The sequence below is a fragment of the Anser anser genome (genome assembly GCF_964211835.1).
Source record: "Anser anser genome assembly, chromosome: 5".
Lineage (NCBI taxonomy): Eukaryota > Metazoa > Chordata > Aves > Anseriformes > Anatidae > Anser > Anser anser.
The window spans coordinates 57955512-57977128 of record NC_139725.1 but is presented as its reverse complement, the minus strand read 5'-3'; the positions used below and the strand labels follow the sequence as shown (position 1 = coordinate 57977128).

Genomic DNA, 21617 nt, shown 5'->3' with positions numbered 1-21617 from the left:
GTGTCTTGCAGGCAAAGGTTCTGCGTTTCAACAATATTGATTGTCAGTTAGTACAGACTGTCAGCCTGCCGTGGTTAACCTACCAGTTGTTTGAGAGACAATCATGAGCAATTAAGAATCACATTTCACAGATTCAAATGCATCCATATTGCCACTTTATTCAAAATCCCTTTTTTCATGTTGGAAAGTGCATTGGTGAGAGAGGAGAAGTTTTCTTTTTTTTTCCCCTGCCAACCATATTTTCATTGCTGGCCAAATTAAGAGAGATATATATTGCTCATAAACTTGCTGCAGTTTCTTGATTAAAATCCTACATGCAGCACTCCTTTCAACATCAATCTATAATAATAAGGAGTGAGCACATTGCATTTCATTTCTTTGTATTGTGCCTGAGATGCAAAGCACCAGGGAAACATCATGGAAAGATTCAGCTGCCGAACAAGCAGTAGCACAATGAGAAAAAGACCGTTCTTTCCAAGGACAACACTTTGTGATTTGAAACAGGGAAAAGAATAGGAAAATTAGAACCAAGAAGAGGCGAGCACTCAGCAGCTGGGGTTACAACGGTGCTAGCTGTGCAGTGGTTTTGCAGCTGATACCAGCGAGGCTGCAAAGCGCTGAGATCAACCTGTTGCACCAAGAAAAGCAGCCGCATGAGACGAAGCACGGAGTGCTGCACAACTCAAGGCCAGCAGTGCCTGGAAAGTTTGCAGTTCTTGTCACCCCTCCGCCAAGCACTTTTTAAGGCTTTGCTGGCTGGTGGCCTGTTGGAGGGATGTGTAGGGGGCATTGGAGGGAAGTATCAGGGACACAGGGTCTGGGTACTCCATTAGAAGAGGGATGTGTTGTAGCACTTGTGCCAGGCACTGTGCATATTATGTTGTCGCAAGCTGCATGCATGCAGTCACCTTGGCTGGTGGCTTTGGTCCAAACACCTGGGAACCATCTCAACCTCAAGAGCCAACGTGACGTAGAAGGACTTCAAGCAGGGATCAAACCCGCCTCCTTTTCCAGAAATCTTCCAAACCAAAACATTCTCCAAAAGCAACCGAAATCCATCAGTTCTTCCAAAGAGCACACCACTCACACTGTCAGAAGAGATTTCTGATGTCAGGTGACTCCCTCCATGGGTTTCTCAGCACTCTGAACCTCAGAAGCCCTTCCCGTGCCCCTGCTGCCCACCTCCCATGAAAGCCATGCATGCTCTGGGTCTGTAATGCTCGTGGGAACGGGACCTGAAGTAGCATAGGCAGGTTTTGCTGTTGGGAATTTTCCCCTTGCAGAATGCATTGAGTTCTGCCTCATTCATAGCGAAAGCTAGTAAACATCCAAGCCCTGAGCAAAACAATATACATCAGTCAGAGACTGTTGGATTTCTACAAGAGCAACTCGTGGAAAACATCAGCACACACTTCACAATAATTAAGGGGCTCAGAAAGGATCATTGTCTGTGAACCTGTCCATGGAAATGGTTTCATTTCCACCTCGTGTTCCCCTCCATCCCATCATCATTAAAAAAAAAAAAAAAAGTAAAAAGCAGCACTAAAGGATTAACAAAGTGAAATCTTCATGATTTAGAATCTCAGGAGAGTATTTCAGAAATTATTTTTGACAATTTTGGGCAGCAATACCATCAAATGAAAGGTGCTGAAAATGGGGAATCACAAGAAAAAATGGAAATTATGTAGCTGAATAATATCATAAAATCGTCTCCCACACACAAATGTACACTGGTTATGATACCAAGGTTGGTGTGAGTATAAAAGTGAAGAGTTTCATATTTAATAAGACTTTGTCAATTCAAAACTTAGATTACAGGGGTTTCTGCGCAGTACCTCTCTCTGACCATCTTTACCTCTCCTCTTTACAAAACACAAGTATGTGGTTTTACAATCATATTTTCCTATTTTTAAAACTTATTTTCTCTGCTTCTTGCTTTGTAAGAAAGACAGTGAAACTGCAAGAGAAACTGTCTTGACAGAGGAAACAGAAATGGGTTTATGCACAACACGCAAACAACTGAACAAAGTAAACACCGACAAAAATAGAAAGCAAGGTTTGTTTTCTCTCTGATCTTTCATTTCTGGTGATAGTCGTGATTAAGGAGAACTTCCAACACTTCAGACAAAAGGCAGATTTTTAAGCAACTGATGAAATAGAGTGTTCAGGCATTAGCATGCAATGAAACCATATCTTATTTTTTTCTGACAGCAGGATACGAAGATTTCTTGTGTTGAGGGCTCTACCCTGTAAAAGCAAGAACTCTGGATGTGTCTGTTTAAATGAACTGCAGATCTTTGCATCACAGTCTATAAGTAAAAGCTCTGTCTCTGTGAAACTGATTCTTCTAGGATTAGACATTCAAGAAAACTAAATGTGCTTTTTGCCTCCCCTCCTATGTTTGCCTTTGACTTGAAAAATTTTCTATCAAAGGATTTAAGCTGGAGAAAATGTCAAATACCCTGAAAACATTGCTATAATTTATGGTCCCAAAAATCTTGGTCCTGATACCAGAGATAGGTTCCAATTTAGGGTCACTTTGACAAGATGATTTCGTCTTATGCTGATCTCGATCCAACTGTCGACACCAATATTAAGTAAACATACAACGGTATAATTACATTTTACACTGATCTATAAAATATTCATGTAATAATAATGAATACATACATGCAATCATACAATATCATCATCATAAACTGTGGTCAAATACATATGATATTTGCAATGCTTACACTTTGTGCATATAAATACATATTCATTAGAACTGAAACTAATTAGTGCATGGTCATTGACAGCTGAGAATATTAAGCACCACGTCTGAATTACGCTCTCAAAGACAATTTTGAAATGACATTCATTTTCAAGTTGTGGGTCAGTTTACTTCTCCAGCTATGATAATATTTTTTTCCAGCAAAAAGAATAATGTTTATACTAATTGTCTTGTGAATGTCTAAGCGTTTTCTGTGACTAGTAATCAAATTAGGGAGTTGAAAGTGTCTTTAACTATACCAATGTTAGTCTATTTTCATATTTAAAATTGGCCTTTCCCACAGCTCATTCAAGTTTATGTTCTAGCCACATGTCCCACAGATAAATAAACAGATGCTCTATATAAAGAGTTAGATCATATTCTGAATGAGTGAGGAACATATGTCATCATTAAGGGAAGCTTCAGTGCCAATGCTGGCATTAAGGTAGAGGAAAGAAAACAAGAACTTGAAATAGAGCAGCATAATCCCAAGGAAATTGTCAAAAGCAGGAGAGAGGTTATTTTCACTAGAATTGGCAAGAAAATATTGCTCGGCAGTTTTTGCTGAAAAAAAACCCAGAAGAATAGCAAGAGAAAATTTTGATTTTTTAATTAAAAAATGTCCTCTGTTGTTGGCAGTTTTGGGCTGAAACCAAAAATTATGTTTTTTTTTTTTACCTCAATGTGCCAAACCCCTAAGTTTTGTTTGAACAGAACTTTTTGTGAGGGATTTTAGGTGCCCAGTTTTCTGTTTAAAACAATGACAAAATGAGCAAGACTGAAATCTCTCAAGAATATTTTTCCTTGTTGAAAATCTAATTTTTGAGTAAGAAATTTCCATAGAAGTGGTTTTTTTTTAATTATTTTTTTTCCACACACCGTCCATGAAAAGAGGATATCCAGATATAGCGGATAATAGATCTTCACTGTCTGAACCAAGCTAGATGACATCGTTGTTATTGTTACTATTGTGTCGTGTGCTTCACAGAGACTGGAAAGACAGTTCCTGCCCAAGAGATCACTGTAATCTAAATATATGTCTGGAGGCTTTATTTATAAAATGTATAGAATCGGGGCATTTTTAATTGCATGCAGAATATTTTTTCAGAGAAAAGTACTGTGCGAACATAAAAAGAATGTTAGTTCTTAGGATTTAGGGAAAAAAAAATGAAAATTCATGCTCTAAGTGAAAAAAAAAAAAAAAGTTATCCACAAATGTCTTCACCAATTTATTTGGCAATTGGATCATAACAGATGAGCACAGGACTAACAGAGAAAATCTGGAAAAGAGGAAAGTGCTAAAAAATGGAGAAGGTTCTGTGATGGGCAGAGCAGAGATCACAGATGCAGTTAGAGGGTTTATGCAGGATATTGTTTCAAGTGACAGCTGATTTCCTAAATCACAAACTTTCTATGGGACTTCCAAAGGTGTAGTGAATAATAACACGGAGAGCACTGGAAGGACAGCTGCTTTGACATAGCTGCTGTAACACTGATTTTCATCTTTAAATTCTCTAAACCAGGATGTTTAAACCACGTCTTGGATGAAATCCACAAGAATTGGGGCATCCAAGGGTGGGAAGGGAGGGAAGGCAGCTGTGTGTGTGATCTTGGAGGTCTTTTCCAACCTTAACGTTTCTATGATTCTATGTTACACTGAGGATAGGTTAGAGCCGGAGCTGGAAAATGTCATGTGGAAGATGCGGAACAAGGTGGATAAGGCTGCAATTTGCAAGGCCCTGCAGTTTTGCCACCTAGCCTAACCCACAAAAGCGGCCTAAAAGAAAGCTGGAGAGGGACTCTGTCAGGGAGCGTAGCGATGGAACACGGAACGATGGCTTTGAACAAATGGAGGAGAGATTTAGATGTGACCTGATGTGATGTGAGGAAGAAATTCTTCACTCAGAGCACAAAGCGCACATGGGGATTAGGGCTGAAGATGCACCTTGCTTCTGTTGTTTTCCTTAAAGAATAGAATGAAATTACCTAAAAAAACAGTGTTAAAAATAAACCCAGGGCACAGGCTGGGAGCTGGAGGGCAGTCCCTGTGGCCGAGGGGCAGCCTTTCTCTCTGGCAAGCCAAATGGCCCACGGGAGCCAGCTCCAGAAAAGGGGCCCTCAGCCCTCCCAACCCTCCTTCTTCCTCCACGTGAGGGCATCTTCCAGGCCGCTCCCAACACAGCCGCCTTTGGCCTCGCGTGGGCCACTCCATCACAGAGGCTTGCTGAGGTCACAGTGGCCACCACTGCCCCGCCTTTGCCCCGGGCCCTATAAAACAGGACCCCTGCAGCTGGCCCGCCACTTGCTCAGCGACTCGGTCCTCTGAGAGCCAGCGCACGCGGCAGGAAGAAGGCCAGAGAAAAGAGCAAGGCGAGCGGCAGCCCTCCTCGGTGTGAGGACAGCGAAGCGGTCTGAGGAAACACCGAGAAGGATGGCAGCTAGCAAGAGGAAGATGTGTCGTGGGCAGAGGGAAGGCACCTCCGGCACAAGAGACACCAGTGCCCGGGGGACGTCTGGTGCCCGGCCCGCAGACATGTATCGGAGATATCATTGGCACCGCAGCGATGCGGCGAACAGGCCGGCCCCTCAGACATCCAGCAGCAGGGGGCCTAGGCCTAACCAGCGGTGCAGTGGTGGTGTGGAGCGAAGGCGGGAGCATGAGGCAGGGAGCCGTGGGGAGCAGAGGCGTGCCCATCGGCCAGAACGCAGCGTGGGACCCAGCCGTGGCCGTAAAACAGACGGCAGCATTGAATCCATCCCTGGAAATGAACTGGAGAGCGGCATGGGACCTAAACGTGGAACTGGGCGACCCCCTGGTTCAGCACCCTGGCCGGAGAACATACCTGATGGAAGGCATCCTGTGTGGGCAGTCCCAGGCAAGGACTGGCTTGTCCTCCTGCCTAACACCGTGGAGCCCATGGAGGTGGGTCCACAAGAAGAGGCGGAGGAACCTATGGAAGTGGATCCACCTCGGCCACATCAGACCTGGGACTACTCTGGCAGGTCTTTGCTCTGTGATCAGAGAACACCGACAGCTTCGCAGCAGGGCCCCGCAAGCTCCCTACTCATTGTCGCTCAGGCTCCATGCCAAGCATTAGCTTGGAGCCACCAAACACCACGGACATCCCACAGGCTTACCTGCAGGATGTCCTGGCAATAAAGAACTCTTGCCAATTCTCAGGGGTTGTGTGAGTGCTTCTTTCCCATCCCCCAGCTCTTGTGTGAGAGGTGGCATCCCTTCTGCGCAGAGCCTCGAGGAAGAGCACAAGAGAGGACCCAGCTTCCTTTGATCTGCTGCGCTGGGGTGACAGGAGGAGTCCCCGAGGGCCACCATGCGCCTCTAACATTTGTGAAAATAGACTGAGGGGTGAAAATAGTAGCGTGTTAGCAATTATAGGTGGCTAATTTCTTACATTAGGAGTGAGTTTCTATATCTGAGTAATTAGTAATGACAGACATGGAGAAGGCTGAGGTACTCAGCAAATTCTTTGCCTCCGTCTGCACTGGTAGACGGGCTTCCCAAGCCTTTCATTTCCCTGAACCCGTAGATAGAGGCTGGGGGGTCAAAGTCCCACCCACAGTAAGTGAAGAGCAGGTTCGAGACCACCTGGTGAATCTAAACAGGTACAGGTCTATGGGACCTGATGACATGCATCTCAGGGTCCTGAGGGAACTGGCTGATGTAGTTGCCAAGCCTCTCTCCATCATAGTTGAAAAGTCCGGGCAATGTCCCCGGTGAGTGGAAAAAGGGAAACATCATGCCCCTACTCTTCAACAATTAAAACAAAGAATTGAAAAAAGAGCACTACTCTTCAACAATTAAATCAAGTAGGAGACATTTCTTCTCAGAAAGAGCAGTCAGGCATTGGAACGCGTTGCCCAAGGAGGTGGTGGCGTCACCATCCCTGGGGGTGTTAAAGGAAAGGTTGGACCTGGTGCGTAGGGACATGGTTTAGTGGGTGGCATTGGTAGTAGGGTGATGGTTGGACCAGATGATCTTGAACGTCTTTCCAACCTTAATTTTTATGTGATTCTATGATTGCACGAAAGGAGAAGTCCGTTGCTCTGCCATTGACCTAACTGGCTTCCTAATTCAGGAAATCTGGGTGTCGGGCTGGAGAGCCCCACGGCCACGTGGCACTCGGGAGAGGGGAAAAGCCCTGCGTCTGTGGATGGTGCACCAGCTCCGAAGGAGGCTGCTGGATCTAGCACGCAGCTTTTGGCTGCCTATTGCACCGGTCGGTGGCAACGTGCAAAGCTTTGGTAGTGCGTAGCTGGATCTGTGAGCCTTGGCTGCCTGAGTGATGCTTTTATGTACTTAATGTGAGAAATGAGCACACGACAGAAATTCCTGGTGTCCTGGCCCGACAGCAAACATCCAGTGCTCTGTATGCTAAAGAGGTCCTGTAAAGCCCCAGATTCAGGTGTAGCCCTGGAGAGGAAACACCCATCCAGCACTCCTGATTTGGAAGAGAAACATCACCGTGGAAGACGTAGGGAGGCTTTTTTTGGAGCAGGACCATTCACATCGACAACATTTGTGCTATTTCTTGCTGATGGTTGTTCAGTTGGCCCCGCCAACAAATCCTAACCGCTGGGGAGGGAGGAAAGGAGACAGCATGGTCCAGGGGTACCACTCGAGCTGTTTTGTCCCAGTGGCTGCAGCTCGGTGGCTCTGTTGGCCAGGCTGGTCTTCTGACCATCTGTATGGCTGGGTCGGTCCCTACCTCACTCCAGTTATTGCCCTTCTATGACAGTTTGTGGGAAACATCTGGCACAGCATCTGACTGACATGTCTTCAGCTACAGAAATCTGAGAAATATCAAAGCAGCCACCAGGGATAACAAAATGCCTTTTTATGCATCTTAAGCCTCATTCTCATCTTGCAGCCACCAGAACTGAGCCAGGGGTAATTTAGGTAAAGTCAGCGAGGTGCAGGCTGACGACAGTATGAGCTCTGGTAAAAACATCGCTGCCCCAAGCTAAAAGCACGGAGCTGAGCCATCCAGGCTCTCCAGTTTGCACTGTCACTGGTTTTGTGTGTGACCCTGGGACAAGTTATTTTCTTTCCCTCATCTCAGTTTGTCTCTCAAAAAGAGGGAAAGAGAGACAGCTTTGGTCACGTTGATATCTGCCAGTGCAGTCTAGAAGAGTTAAACATATTTACGGCCATTTTAGCTCCACCAATGACTGCACGTAGCTTTTGCTGATAGTCCAGCAGCCAAAGGAGCTGAAAGGAGAAGCCTTTTTCAGTTCAGCCTCAATGCACGAGCATGTGTTTAGGGCAGACGATGAACCATGTGCAACAGCTTACCACTGACCGTGGTGGGTTCTCCAGGCAGAATATCAACAAGAAGTCTGGGCAGCTTTCTGACATTAAATATACAGGCCCTAGGGGACTAGAACTGTGTTTTACCATCTGATTTTCCTTCCTCCAACACCTGACCTCTTCGCTACCACAAACTAAAGACATTACCACCATGTGGGGGGAAATTAGGCCTCTGCAGGGCTCTGGTACACGATGCAGGTACTGCAGACGAACAAGCCACCTCACGGCAGCTGGGCCATGCAGGTGCTTGCTCCTACAAGCGGTTACAATCGCTCCCTACAGCGAGCGTGCGCTATTTCAGTCGTGCTTTCCCCACCACGAGAAGTGCCAGCCCACCACCTTCGCAGGAGCCAGAGTGTGCACAGGGCTGTAGCAGCTCGGTTCGGCTGGCGGGCACCAGCTCATCACACTGCAGCACCTCGATCGAATGCCTGAGCACCAGCATTGAAACCCCACTGAAATCATCTCTTTGGAGATGCGTTCGTTCATAAGGCGCGGTAAAAGTGGATGTGGTGAAGAAGTTGTAGCAGGTAGCCCACAGTCTTCTCCCCAACTCTATGCCCTGCAGCTCTGTAACCGGTGACTGCTGCTGCTACCCAAAGTTGCTGCTTAAAATACTCTCCGCTGTTGGAATACACCAGAACTGCTCTCCTCCCACATCCAGCCCCCATACAGAACAATCTAAATGTTAAAGAAGCGACAAAAAGAGTGGTTTTGGAAATAATTAGGTCAATTAAAATGTAACAAGGAGAATGGTCTAGACATAGACGGCATTTAAATTAGCAACAAACTGCTCCGTTTGGGCTCTTTGGTTCAATCGCCTATTTAATCATCAATTCATCTATGCGAATTCCTAGCAAATTAGAGAATTTGCTAAATTAACGTACCCTGAAGGTGGTGACTAAATTATGTATCAATGTCACTGATGCCTGTTCTGTCTAAAGCGTAAGAGAAAAAACAGCCAGGCTGTTCAGAGAGGGGCTTTGGTGTCACACACTCTCCAAGGATCATGCGAAATGCTGCAGTTTAGAAAGGTCTGTGAGGTTAAAAAAAAAAATCACTTTGGTTTTGCATTAGGCAGTTGGAATTTTATTTAAACATCCCTTGCCCAAACCATGCACAAAGCCACTGCCAAAAGAGAGAACACTGAAATAAATTTCAACCTCAACCTGTCCTGTGCTCCAAAGTTGCAGGTTTTTTGAAGCCAGAGGTAATGAACCAGTAATCCACTTTAAGAATTGATATGGTATAAGCAAATCTAGAAGTGGGAGATGATGCAGGAAACCATAGTGTCCTCTTACACCGTATGCTAAGAAGCTAATCCTCAGCACTTCTCTGAGGCCATACAGCTGCCAGAAGTTTCTCTAAGTGGGGCTAACTCTTACCTGGCTGAAACTGGTCCCCGTGGAAAGCCTACACAAGAGTTATCCATCACTCAGGTCACTCCTTCCAGGCACTGCTACAACCTAATTGCAGGTAGCATGTAAAAAAAATCCTGCTTTGGCTTTATAATCGAAGCCCTGCCAGAAGCCAAAATGTCCTTCCTCCGGGACTCAGATGTGGTCCTCTCAGGTCCTTCTCCAAGACTGACATGGACTTCAGTGGGACCGAAGTCAAGCTCTGAAGAAAACCAGCATGCGGTGCGTCTCCAAAAGGCATCTCGGAAGGAGGCACGGGTGGGGAGCGAACGGAAGATGAGGAAGCTGGGTGGGGAACAAATTTGGGAGGAAAACAGAACTGGGAGCAAAGCTGTGTTCGAAACGCCTATTTTTACACGGCACAACCTGCATGTTTTACCCTCTCCCCGGTTCACTTTCCTTTTTGCCTCAGCAGTTTGAGGAAGCCCCTTCTGTGCAGCCAGGAACAGATTGCCTATTCCATCTCGGGCACCGCCTGAGGCGAAAAAGATGACATTATTTGTCACACGCGGTAACTCTGCTTAACCATCCCTGGATCAGGGCACGCTCTTGCCTGGTGAGACCAGTCCAGGGGAGCCTTTGAGGTGCCGGGGATGGCGTGGTACCTCTCCAGGCAAGAGGCAGCATCGTTCCAAGGCCAGGTGCGTGTTGTCAGCACGCGGAGGTTATGCGGCGACTTGGGAGCAGGCCTGCTGTTGAAGGCTTCGGCTCTTCTGGAGTGGTATTCACATGCCTAGATATACAGGGATGGGTGCAGTCTTGGCGAGATTTTACAAGCGAGATAAGGAGAAATGAATAATTAGGCATCTGACTTGAGCTGCAAATTCGCATCCCTCCTCGGGATTGGTGAGCTGCTTTGGCTACAGTAAGATGCAGTTTGAATCTTTGCCAGTTGCCTGTATTAAACTGAACCCTTTTTTTTTTTTTTTTCTTTCGTTCTTAAGATCAGAGATTGCTTTGTTCAATGTTGGAGCACGTCAGAAATTCTTCTGTGATTCTTGGAAGTGTAAGCGGGGGGCGGGGGGGGGCGAGGAAGGAGTTACCATATTGCCGCATTTGGCACCGGGTGCGACTGCGTGAGCGCTGCCTCCAGCTCAGGGGCTGCCACTCAGCGTGGAGCTTGAGAAACGAGAGGGTTTTATATATGTGGGTAGCTACCTGGGCACCCCTCCGTGCCTGGTTGAGGGCATTTGGCTTGGTTAGGTAAAAACCCTTGAGACCAGGTCCCTCTGCACAGCCTGGGGGCGGCTCTGGGAGAGGTTTGCCCTTCAGAGCAGGACCTTTCCGAGCCCAGCTTTCTTCCGCAGCCCCTTGCTGGCTTTAAAATTGCTCACTCCCTTCCCAGATGGGTCTGATAAGGGCAGGGAGCTGGCTGGCCCCGGGCCCTCAGGGTTTTAAAAGGGCAGCCACGGCGCTGCGGCGCAGAGGAGAGCCAGGAGGGAGGCTGGGAGAACAACTCCCTTTGACTTCAGCAAAAAGTGAGATTATTTGGGCTATAGATGAATACAGCAAGTATATGCTAACACGGCCAGATCAGAAATGAAAATAAAGGCAATTTTAGCATTCCTTTGCTTTACAGTGCCTGATTGAAGCATTTGGTCACATGGCAGGAAAGAAGGTCATTGAAGAGAGCTGTTTTAACAGAAGCTCATTCGTGTTTTAAACCGGTCACATGCCTTTTCATTTGTGTCTTCTCTGATGTGAGTCTCTTCCTCCTTCGTCTTTATTTACATTGATCTATTTTCATTTTTTGCTTTGATTTGTAAGCTGACTTTTATGGGTTAGCCAGTGCGAAAGGGCAGCTGAGGCATCCCCACTCAACTACCGCCGGCGCTGTGCACAAGAGGAGTCATTTTTCCTAATGAAGGAGCATTACGGCAATTGCATTGACGTGATGCATTTTATGTTGACTGGTCAAGATCAATTTTATAAACAAACTGCAGCATGTGAGCGTTTCTGCATTTCCACGTCTCTGCAGTCAAGCACACGTCAACTACATTCCTTGTCACGTTGCAGACTGGAACAAAAGGTTTCTTTCTAAAGTGGTGGGGCTCGTTAGCTAACGTTATCAGAAGTACTGCATAGGGATGCAACTGTAGTGCAAGACATTTATCTATCAGATGTTGAGAAATGGGTAGCGTGCTCATAAGAATATCAGTGTTTGTAAAAGCATGCAGTACATAACAAGGAGAATTTCATCCTGCAGAGCAAGAAGACACATTGGCTGCTTCAAAGAAATAGATTTAATTCATACCTGAAAATAATTTGATCTTCGGTTTTCCTCCACACTACTTACTACATCCAAGCAGCTTCTATGAGCTATTGACAGGCAGAAATTGTCGGGGAGTTATGGCTTTTTAAGATCTGACTTTCTCAGCAGTTGCAAATACAAGACCAGAATGCTGATTAGCTCTAAGATGACATATGCATAAAAAAAAGGACCCCAAGAATATAATAACTCAAGGCCGCTAAAATGAAATGTGTTTTTGTAAATATTAGGCTAATAGTGACTTGGGGAATCTGAGCCCCAAGCAGAGAGCCAGGCTGAATACATTTCTGGAGAATGTGCAGTTAGTACCTCCACCGTGATAAGATTACAATGAGCATTTTCGACTCCTGCTAACTATAAACAGAAATTTGAGCCGTGTGGGTCAACGTGGTGACTCAGCAATCCAAGCTACCTCGTCCTGCTGCAGTCAGGGGACTGCGGTTCGGTTTCCAGCACCACATTTATGATTTCCAGGGGGAACAGGAGATGAGTCAGGGAATTAGAGCAACCTTGCATTGCTTAACTAGTGCTCGTGGCTTGATCAATGGCACTGGGAAGCGCTGCTGTAGGGAACCCCTGCAACAGTGTCGCAGTATGCTCGCTCTTACAGATTGCAGGGGAGGCTACCAGTGCTGTCTAACGTGTGGGGGGAAATACAGGAAAGAAGCAAAAAAAAAAAAACGAACAAACATATAGTAAGGAAATAAAGTGAGAATTTTCTATAGCATCACACAGCAGATAATATTTACCCTATTGTGCACGAACGAATGCACACTGTGTGCCAGCTGTGATGCAGGGAGATACAAAACTTTAAATCCCATAGCTAAAAAATACTGTTATTTTCTGGGTACTGCTAATCACTGGTAAACTGGAAAGCACGCGCAAAAAACCTCTGTTCCCAGGGCAGAAGTGTGTCCTCTCCAGTCAGCTGCAGCATCAGGTAATTAACAAACGCCGGGATAAAATGAGCGATGCCTTGTTTATCAATCAACATGCTATTAATTATCTGACATGTCAATTTTAATTGAAGTGATTTGTATTAATAATGTAGTCTGCCCGAGTTGTATGGCATACCTGCAGGGATATGTGCTTGCTCCTGTGCTTTATTTTGGCACATATTCTAACCTGGGATGTATCTTCCCAATTTCAAAATACTAATTATTTTTAGAGGTAACTAGCTGTGTAACTGATGATTATTCATTAACAGAACCTATACATGGAAAGCCATCACCTAACAACTGTCTGAAATAAAAAAAGAATAATACTGTTATGTAAGAAACTGTCTAGCTGAAGACATGCTATAAAAAAAAGCTCCGTTGACACACATAAAGGGGTAACATTATTTGCAAATTATAATAATAGCTTTCCACAGCTGTTCTCATGAAGAGGGAAAGCTGTGTGGCTGATGGTATTTTATTTAAGATTGGAATCCATATGCATTACATTAAGAGAAGAGAAGAGAAAAGAGAAGAGAAGAGAAGAGAAGAGAAGAGAAGAGAAGAGAAGAGAAGAGAAGAGAAGAGAAGAGAAGAGAAGAGAAGAGAAGAGAAGAGAAGAGAAGAGAAGAGAAGAGAAGAGAAGAGAAGAGAAGAGAAGAGAAGAGAAGAGAAGAGAAGAGAAGAGAAGAGAAGAGAAGAGAAGAGAAGAGAAGAGAAGAGAAGAGAAGAGAAGAGAAGCCTCTTTTTCATTTTACCTTTTCTTACTTTGTAAGAGGAAATGCTGCAGCTCAGATTACTTTGTGATTGTCATAATCCCAGGATCATGTTGAGCCTCTTCTGGAACTGAATTGTCCCAGGTGTGCTTTCAATTTAAAAGTGATTCTGTGAGGACAAATATTAGGGCAATCACAGCTGCTTCTGTGCTACTGAACATTAAAATTATTTTATTGTTTACGGTATTGCCAGAGCTGCCTTGTACTATGTGGTGTCCTGGCACCTCACAGGAGGCAGTGTCTGCCCCGAAGAACCTCTCACCAAAAAAAACAAAGAAAGCGCTGGGGGAAGGGAATTAATCAATTATTGACTTTGTCTGTATTAAATACAGGAGTGTCTGAGGTACAGAGATTAAATGACTTGGCTAGGTTATGCAGAGAGCCTATAAAAGAGCTGGGAATTGAAAGTAGCCCTCTTCCATCTAAATTCAGACATGTTGAGTCATCAGTCAATAACAAGACTGATTTCCACGGCGGTAGAGTTTGGAGCTTTAATCAGGTTTCATGTCTATTATGCGGGGTACTGTGTAAATATAGAACAACAGATGCTCTGTGAAGTTACGTCCTTAAGCAGATCCCCACTGATTTCAGGGGAACTCTACACATCCAGGAGGGTACCCTGGGGTAGATCTGATTTTCAAAATATGGACAAGATGCAGTAGGTGGGAGTAAAACCTGCTGGATTATAGGTAACAGGATCCCAGGGGTGCCTGCATAATGTATGCAGTGTAGAAACTTTGTTTATTGCTTGCTTTATTTTGGAAGAGGGTGAATGAACAAAGGAAAATCATAAAGTTCAGGAGTCTGGTACCTAGCTGCTTTTAAGTGTCTGAGTACTGGTGTTTTACTGAATCGCAACGTTTTCCTGCTCAAAAGTAAATTAAAAAAATAAAAATAAAACAACTGCAGCAAAACTCCATTTTTTTAATATGAACAAAAGGGCTACTTTTAGCAAAAAGTCACTTCTTTGATAACATAAAAGGTGGAAGGGGGAACGGTAAATGGGAAATAACGATGCTATCCTGGGAAGAACCATGAGCACGTCTGAAGGACATCTGCCGAGATGTTATCGGCGGCGAGGAAGCCCTGCCCATGCCGTGACATCATTTTCTACGGCTTCCAGCGTGTCCTGGCAGGCTCAGGGGCTGCAGCGGGAATGCCGTGCGAGAGCCAGGCTGCATGCGGCAGAGAAACGCAGCGGGCCTGGTTCCCTCCGGCCTGGCGAGGAGGAGCTGGCTGAGGAGCTTTTGCAACACGGTTCTCCAGCCGAATGCAGATGACAAGCCTGAGGGCAGGAAAGACTGCAAGACAGGTCAACAGGTGGCTTTCTTTCACGGTTGCCTTTACGGTTTTAAGATGTAGCGTGCATGCCACAGGGGCACCGAGAAGCTCCTGCAGCGGCCGTGAGAGGCACTGAGCACAGACACACGGACATCCTGTCCCACACGGCCCCGAAGGGATGGTTTTGCTCTGCACAGGCTCCTGGGGGACCCAGTTTAATGTGTGAGCCATCCTGTTCGAGGCTGGGATGGGAAGGAGAGCAGCCAGGCACTATCTGCAGGCTCAGGGCCCAAGAAAACTGGTGTTGGGTACTAAGCATGGCAAGAGGTGAGTGGGGAACAGCCGAATGGATAACTTTTTATAGCAGCGGGCTGTTTTCGGCCTGAATTTGGCGGTATTTGTGCATGTGCCTGATCCTCATTTCTGATACCTTCATAAATTTCTAGACAGTTTCAGTTCATGCAGCAGCAGCCTTTTCTATGGCTGGGTCTACATTAGCATTTTAGACTGGATCAAGAACGCACTTCGAAAGTGATTCTCCTGATCATGGCAATTTACTCGTGCTTCGGTTCATATCACGGACCGGTCTTGGAGTGCATGAGCTGGGCTCCCTTCCGGTGAATCCACAGCAGAGATGTCCTCCAGTTCAAGTGAACTCCGACCACTGCCAGGCATTCAGTCCATGGGACCCTATTACAACTCACCTGAAGCTTCCCCCTTTGTCAGTACTCTGTTTGCGTGGAGATGGGGTCCTCCACACCAGCCGGGTCGCTCTGGAAGACACCTCAAGGCCACTACTGCTCACGCAGACCCAGCCGTCTCGCCTCGTTACCCACAGGAAGCTTCAGGCGGGGGGGAGAGGAAGAGGGTTCGGGCTTGGAAAGAAGCCCTGCCCCTAAAAGCAGGATAGACTAACTTGCTCTGGCCACAGTATGCTACAGCCGCAAACCTAAATGTAGGCACAGCTAACAAAAACAGCAAAGATGGAGCCAAAGGTCAGTAAAAACTTTCAAGAGTTTTGTGGCAGTAGGAAGTCAGGCAGAAGGAAAGACCTCAGTAATCTAGTTGAGGACAAGTGGCAGCATGAGGTCAGACCTGGTTAGACACCAAAGAACTAGAGGGGAGAGATGCTTAAACTGAAAAAGAAAACAAAACAACACACCCAAAAATGCTCTGAGCAGAATTTGCACTTACTGGACACCTACAAAAGCAACCAACACAACACTGTCCCACATGATATTGTATTACCGGGGCTTTCCTTTCCTTTCACAGGACAGATTCTTGTATAATAAATAAAGCAGAAATTCCTCTCCCTGTTGTTGTTCCACAAGCCCATTGTCTTTCAACTGGTGTCTGACTGCAGAAACAAAGACACAGCATGGCTCTGGAGTAAAGAGGGCACCAAAGACAGGAATTTACCTTTCCTCTCTTTCTCTGATTTTATTTGGTTCACGGTAGTGTCATCTCTTTTACCCATGAGGTGTGAATACAGATGAAGACATCACTAAGTGCAATTTTATGGCTGCAGGAGCTGGGAGGTCAGCCCAGAAGGATACTGGAATGGCCATTTCTGCCTTTAAAAGTTTCCAAACTATGAAATTTTGATGAGGTGATTCAAACTGTAGCAGGTTCTTGTGTGCAAGCAGATGCCATTAAAATTACACTGAAGAAATTAAAAGCAATCCCTTCTCTTCTAGCGTTAGTATACAAATAATAATAATAATACAAAAACCCACCTGCCAGTTCACTGGATGTCTCACTTAGACACATTTCAAAGGATCTAGGAAGCCTGTGTCACCATAATGCCTAAAACTTTCACAGCTCCATTAAAGCTCTTGATGTGAAGGAAATTGTAAAGATCATGAGAAAGATCGACTCCGTGATGGCTTCCACTTGGAGCTCAGCACAGCCAGGACCAGTGCTCCCATGGTCTATTGCCGTGCCCATGCCCAGCTGCGCTGCTGCTCCTTCCACATTTCCTTGTTGGGATCTGCAGGGATAATCAATCACTAATACTGCACTCAATCTGATATGCCCATATTGTGCTTAACTGTAATTTTAAGAGAAGAGCATAATCAGCGGTGGGAGTGTGAGAGATGGGAACGTAACAGGAACCTAGCAGCTTTTACTTTGGGTTTCTACTTTCAATATGTGCGTATAGCTTCACTATTTCAGTGTCACAGGGTTTTCCTTTCTGAGTATAGTTAGGATCGCAAAGTTTCCTCACACAGATTACTGGAGTTTCAGCATTCTCAGGTATTTTCCCAGAACTAAGAACTCACGAAATACTGTTTTACTAATACGGGAGAAAATCAGCAGCTTGAAGTAGATTTCAGTCCATTAACACCAGAGGCTGTGTCTTTTGATGTGTCTCTACACTGCCTAATGGTGCCTGGTCCAGAAAGGGACTTGTGGTTACTACTGCAATAACAAAAACAACTGTGGTGGTGTATGGGACACAACTGATATATTTGCTATTTTTGTATGCTCTATAACTAGTGCATTTTCTATGCAAACCATTCAGTTCCTGTTTATATACCAAATTCCCCCCAGCATGTTTGCTGCCCTATGTTGCAGCTATCATTATTCCTGATGAAGAGGACTGTACGGCTCTGGCTTTGGAGTTTGTCAACAACACCATTCATGACTCAGCCAGAAAAGCTCTTTGCAGGACTGGGAAGTGTGCCTTCCTCTTGCTCCAGCTGGAGGAAGCGTGCTGACGCCCCAGTGCTGCCCAGCTTTAGCATGCTGGCGACCGGGAAAAAGAATCTGGAAACTAAACATAGGTCTCCTGTCTGACCTCTCCAAGGAGTTTTAGCAAGTCATCGGGAAGAGCTCTCAAAAATGTTCTAGCAAACAGGCATAATTCAGATCGCTGCTCTTCGAGTTACCAGTGTAGCCAACACTGAAGTCATGTATTGACCGGACAAATTTCTAAAAAGCAAAGTCACAATGTTTCAATATGACTGTATTTATTTTTTTTTCTAGATGGCCTGCTATTGTTTTGCTGTCGAGAAATACACCTCCAAACATGGGATTTGTTCAATTTTAGCAGCACACTTATGTTTATTACAGTTGGCCCTGCGAAATGCACTTTCAATTTGCATACTTATTAAGATGGATTTTTGCCTAAGATCAAACCTGAGCTGTTCATTTAAAAACTTTTAATGCCTAGACTGAAATACTGTAACCCTAATGGGATCTCATACAGTCTTTTCCCTTGAGTACAGCCCACCTTTTAAAAAGGGAGGTACAAATTCCCTGTTGGACCATAAATGTGCTGCTACTACTTGCAGTAATAGAACAGAACTTGTTCTACTGGTGGTGAACTCAATAATTCCACTTCATCTTACCGTGCTATTCTTTCTTTTTATACCCGACTGGGTAAAAAACATTTTTTATCCAAAGCTGCGTAATTTAGACATTTTAAAATAACTTGAAAAGTGACATCAAATTATACGTTACCTATATATCTGTTAAAAATGGATGGGAACAGGAGTGCCTGTTCTTCTGCTGTGGTATTGATACAGGGTCTAGGAATCAACCATTCTTTGCCACTAACCCCTGTGTTCAGTATCTTAGGGTAATACAACACCAAGGAACAGTGATGCACCTTATCCTGAACCATTTAAACTAGAGTAAATAGATGTGAAATTTGAGGAAGCGCTCAGGGAAATCTAGGGACTTCCCTCAAAATTAGGGTTTATAGACTATAATCCCATTGATGATAACTGAATGATAAAGCCTGCATTGTTTGCATTTATAACAATTCTTGAGTGATTTCATTGTTCTCAGAGAAAAGAAGGCCTGCTTTTGTTCATTGTTGATACAAAGTCACTCTTGCTGCAGACCACACTTCCTACTTTACCTGGGTATTTTTATCCACAGTACTTTGCTGTGTTTGAGAGACAAGCCTTACTCCAGACTCCGAATCTAACTCCCCCTTCAAATTTGGGGAATGTCGGGTCCAGATCGGGATCCAAACTTTCTGGTTTGGGTCTGTCTTTCATCACGGTAAATCAACAGTCGGCAAATCTAAACAATCTGTTCGCGTTGAATTTTTTTTTTTAATTGCACTTCCTTTTTAGCAAACAACAGAGGTTTATTTTCTTCTCTTCAGGACTGAAATCTATGTTTACCATATGACCTTATTTTTAAAACTGCTGCTTCGTTTGCAGGGGGGAAGTCCTAATGACCTTGCTCACCACGCAGCCTGGGAGCTTATCAATCAGAACAGAGTTTGGCAGGAAGGCAAGAAAGCTCTCCTGCAATCAGATCTGTTACCAGAGATCCCCCTGCCTATACAAAAGTGTCTTACAGCCCTGAAGTCCAGTATTTACACTCTATTGCTAAATGTAATTGCAGGCTGAAGACTCAAAATTAGCTCATAACAAAAATAAAAGAAAATAAACCATTTAAGTTATCTATATATTGTCTTAACTGCAAGCTTTGCACACTTACAAATAATTTCCTTTTAAAGATATCTTTGGTACCTACCTACATTTTAGTCTACACTTAATATTCTGAGCTTAATGCATGTTATGTAGAAATGTGATTACAATCCCAGAGAGTTTGTTACAGATTTTTCCTTCCATTACCTTCGCATATTATTAGGGTGTGGACAGTTCTCTCAGCCATTTCATTCTGCCCTCACACCAATACAAATCTTTGCACTGACAGTAGATGCGGATCTGACCCTACATTAGGCAATTAGGCCTGTACAGGGGGGGGTTTGCTTCTTCTGTTAAATTACCCGAACGTTACATTTTTAAAACTGTGCTGAAGCATGCTTTCCTAATCCTAAAGGAGAGCTACAGAAAATGCCATACCGGTGAAGCAGTTCATCCAGGAGGAAATGGTCTGTTTGCTGGCGGGTAAGGAAGTCTCATTCTTTCTCCCTCCATCCTGAAGAAGAGCAAACCCTTTCCTCCTCTTTCTTGTCACTGGCTCCTCTAGTGCACTGATGTACGCAAAATCCAGCGATCCATTTGGCACTCAGAAAACTCGTGGTGGATATGGTAATTCGGACAGACACCCTAGTTGATCAAAATGGAAGAAGAAAAAATTAAAATGTGAATATCAGTAAACACCCATAATCATTCAAATGGCATGGTGGGGAAGCCTCTTATTATATCAAATAGATTTGCTGCCAGTGTAAATGCAGAGTCGTATTCCCCAGCTTTACTGCTGTAAACACATTTTATGCACCTTTATTTTGTTAACAGTGCAACGCTGTGGGAAGATGTGCCATTTTCTAAATTCTAACTAGCTTCCAATTACAGAAACGCGATCATCAGTGATCGTACATTCCTGAACAAATCAAATCATCCTTACAGCCCAGTTAGAGTTTATGGCACTGTCAATTAGAAAATAAACAAAATCCCTTAATGAGTAAACAGGGCAAATTTTGATACTGGAAGCACAGAGAAAGAATAAATCTGTCAAAGCCATTTCCGCAGCATCGTTTTTTTTCTCAGAGCAGAGCGGCTCTTAAAGCCTGACAAAATATTGCCTTGCCGCAAGCAATAGTTCGGGTCACTCCAGCAATTTGGGGCATTTTGGGGCATTTTGGGGTGTTGCTGCTGACAGAAGGGTGGCCTAGAGAGAGGCAGCAGCCAGATTCATGGGCCTGGCTGCTGTCCTACCTGAGCCCCTGGGCAACTGCTTGGCCCTTCTGCACCTCGCAGCCCACCTGCTGTGGAAAAGGGTATTGAAATATCCTCAAAGACACCGTGATACCCCATTATTTGATCGATCAGTATTTAGTAGGCGCAGGGAATGCCTGTGTGCGTAGCGTGTGCGTGGATTTGTACTTTATGGTTTCGGGGAAGCCTCACAAAGCCGCCCCGGTGCTGCGGTGCTGAGGTGACACAGAATTGTCGAGGTTGGAGGGGACCCTGAGGTGATCCTGTCCGACCCCCCCCCGCTCGGGCAGGGTGACATCCATGTCACACAGCACCCTCTTCCCCACAGGCCGAGGTGCCACGAGGCCGCCGGGCCTCTCCCCACGGCTCCCTCGGCAGCCTTGCATTTTGGGGCTAATTATCAGCATTTCGGGAAGCCCGGCCGCCGGGCGAGGATTACGGACGGGGAAGGGGGGGGGAAGGAGGCGGCAGCGCGGACACCCGCGGCTCCCTGAGGTGTGTGGGGGGGGGGGGAGGCAGGCGAAAGGCAGGGCTGCTCCTCCCGGCCGGGGGCGGAGCGGCGGGGGAGGCAGGCGGGCAGGGAGGCCGGCAGGCAGCCGGAGCGGCTGTGCGAGCCCCGTGGGCCTGCGAGAGGGGGAGGAGGAGGAGGAGCCGCCGCCCCGCCGCCCGGGGATGGTGAGGAGGAGGAGGCGGCGGCTGCCGTGAGCCCGGTTAGGCCTTTAGAGCTCGGCACCCGCCGGAGAGCCCGCCCGGCCCGGCCGGCTGCCCCCTTTCCCTCCCCCCCTTTCCCTTCCCGTCCCCGGCTCCCTTCCCCGGCCGCCGCCGCCCTCCCATCACCTCCTCCCCGGGCTCCAGCCATGTAAGTGCCCCGCTCCCCCGGGTGGGAAGGGCTGGGGGGGGGGGGGAAGGAAGCGCCGGGGCCTGCTCCGCCGAGCCGAGCCGAGCCGAGCCGTGCGGGGCCGGGCAGGGGAGGTGGGTGTCGGGGTGAGGCTGGGGGGGCGCCCCCCGTTGCCCCCCGGCTCCCCCGCCTTAGGCCGCGGGGGCGGGCTGGGGGCTGCCGCCGCCCCTCCGCCGCCCAGCCCCGGGGCCGCCGAGCTGGGGGTGGGGGGGGGGGGAGGTGAGGTTTTTTGGGGGAGGTTTTAGGGGGCTGCGGCCCGGCCAGGGTCGGTGGAGCCGGCCTGGGGGGGGGCTCGGGGCGAGCAGGAAGCTGCT

At 46.3% G+C, this 21617-nt stretch overlaps 1 protein-coding gene and 2 long non-coding RNA genes across 3 annotated transcripts in view; 2 read left to right on the top strand and 1 right to left on the bottom strand.

Annotated features, from left to right (window-relative positions):
* Positions 1 to 11: 11 nt before the first annotated feature.
* LOC310900060 lies at positions 12 to 5927 on the top strand. The gene is made up of 2 exons (XR_014584801.1): positions 12 to 2056; positions 4419 to 5927. It is a non-coding gene; the product is annotated as an uncharacterized lncRNA (long non-coding RNA).
* A 7821-nt stretch (positions 5928 to 13748) lies between these two features.
* On the bottom strand, positions 13749 to 20865 carry LOC310901015. The gene is made up of 3 exons (XR_014585527.1): positions 20406 to 20865; positions 19590 to 19796; positions 13749 to 16750 (listed from the first exon to the last, which is right to left on the bottom strand). It is a non-coding gene; the product is annotated as an uncharacterized lncRNA (long non-coding RNA).
* Positions 20866 to 20957: 92 nt separating this feature from the next.
* Positions 20958 to 21617, top strand: part of AKT1 (AKT serine/threonine kinase 1) — a 72859-nt gene continuing 72199 nt past the window's right edge. Inside the window, exon 1 of the mRNA XM_083839862.1 lies at positions 20958 to 21264. The gene's annotated coding sequence lies outside the window, so the exon portion shown is untranslated. The remainder of the gene's footprint in view (positions 21265 to 21617) is intronic.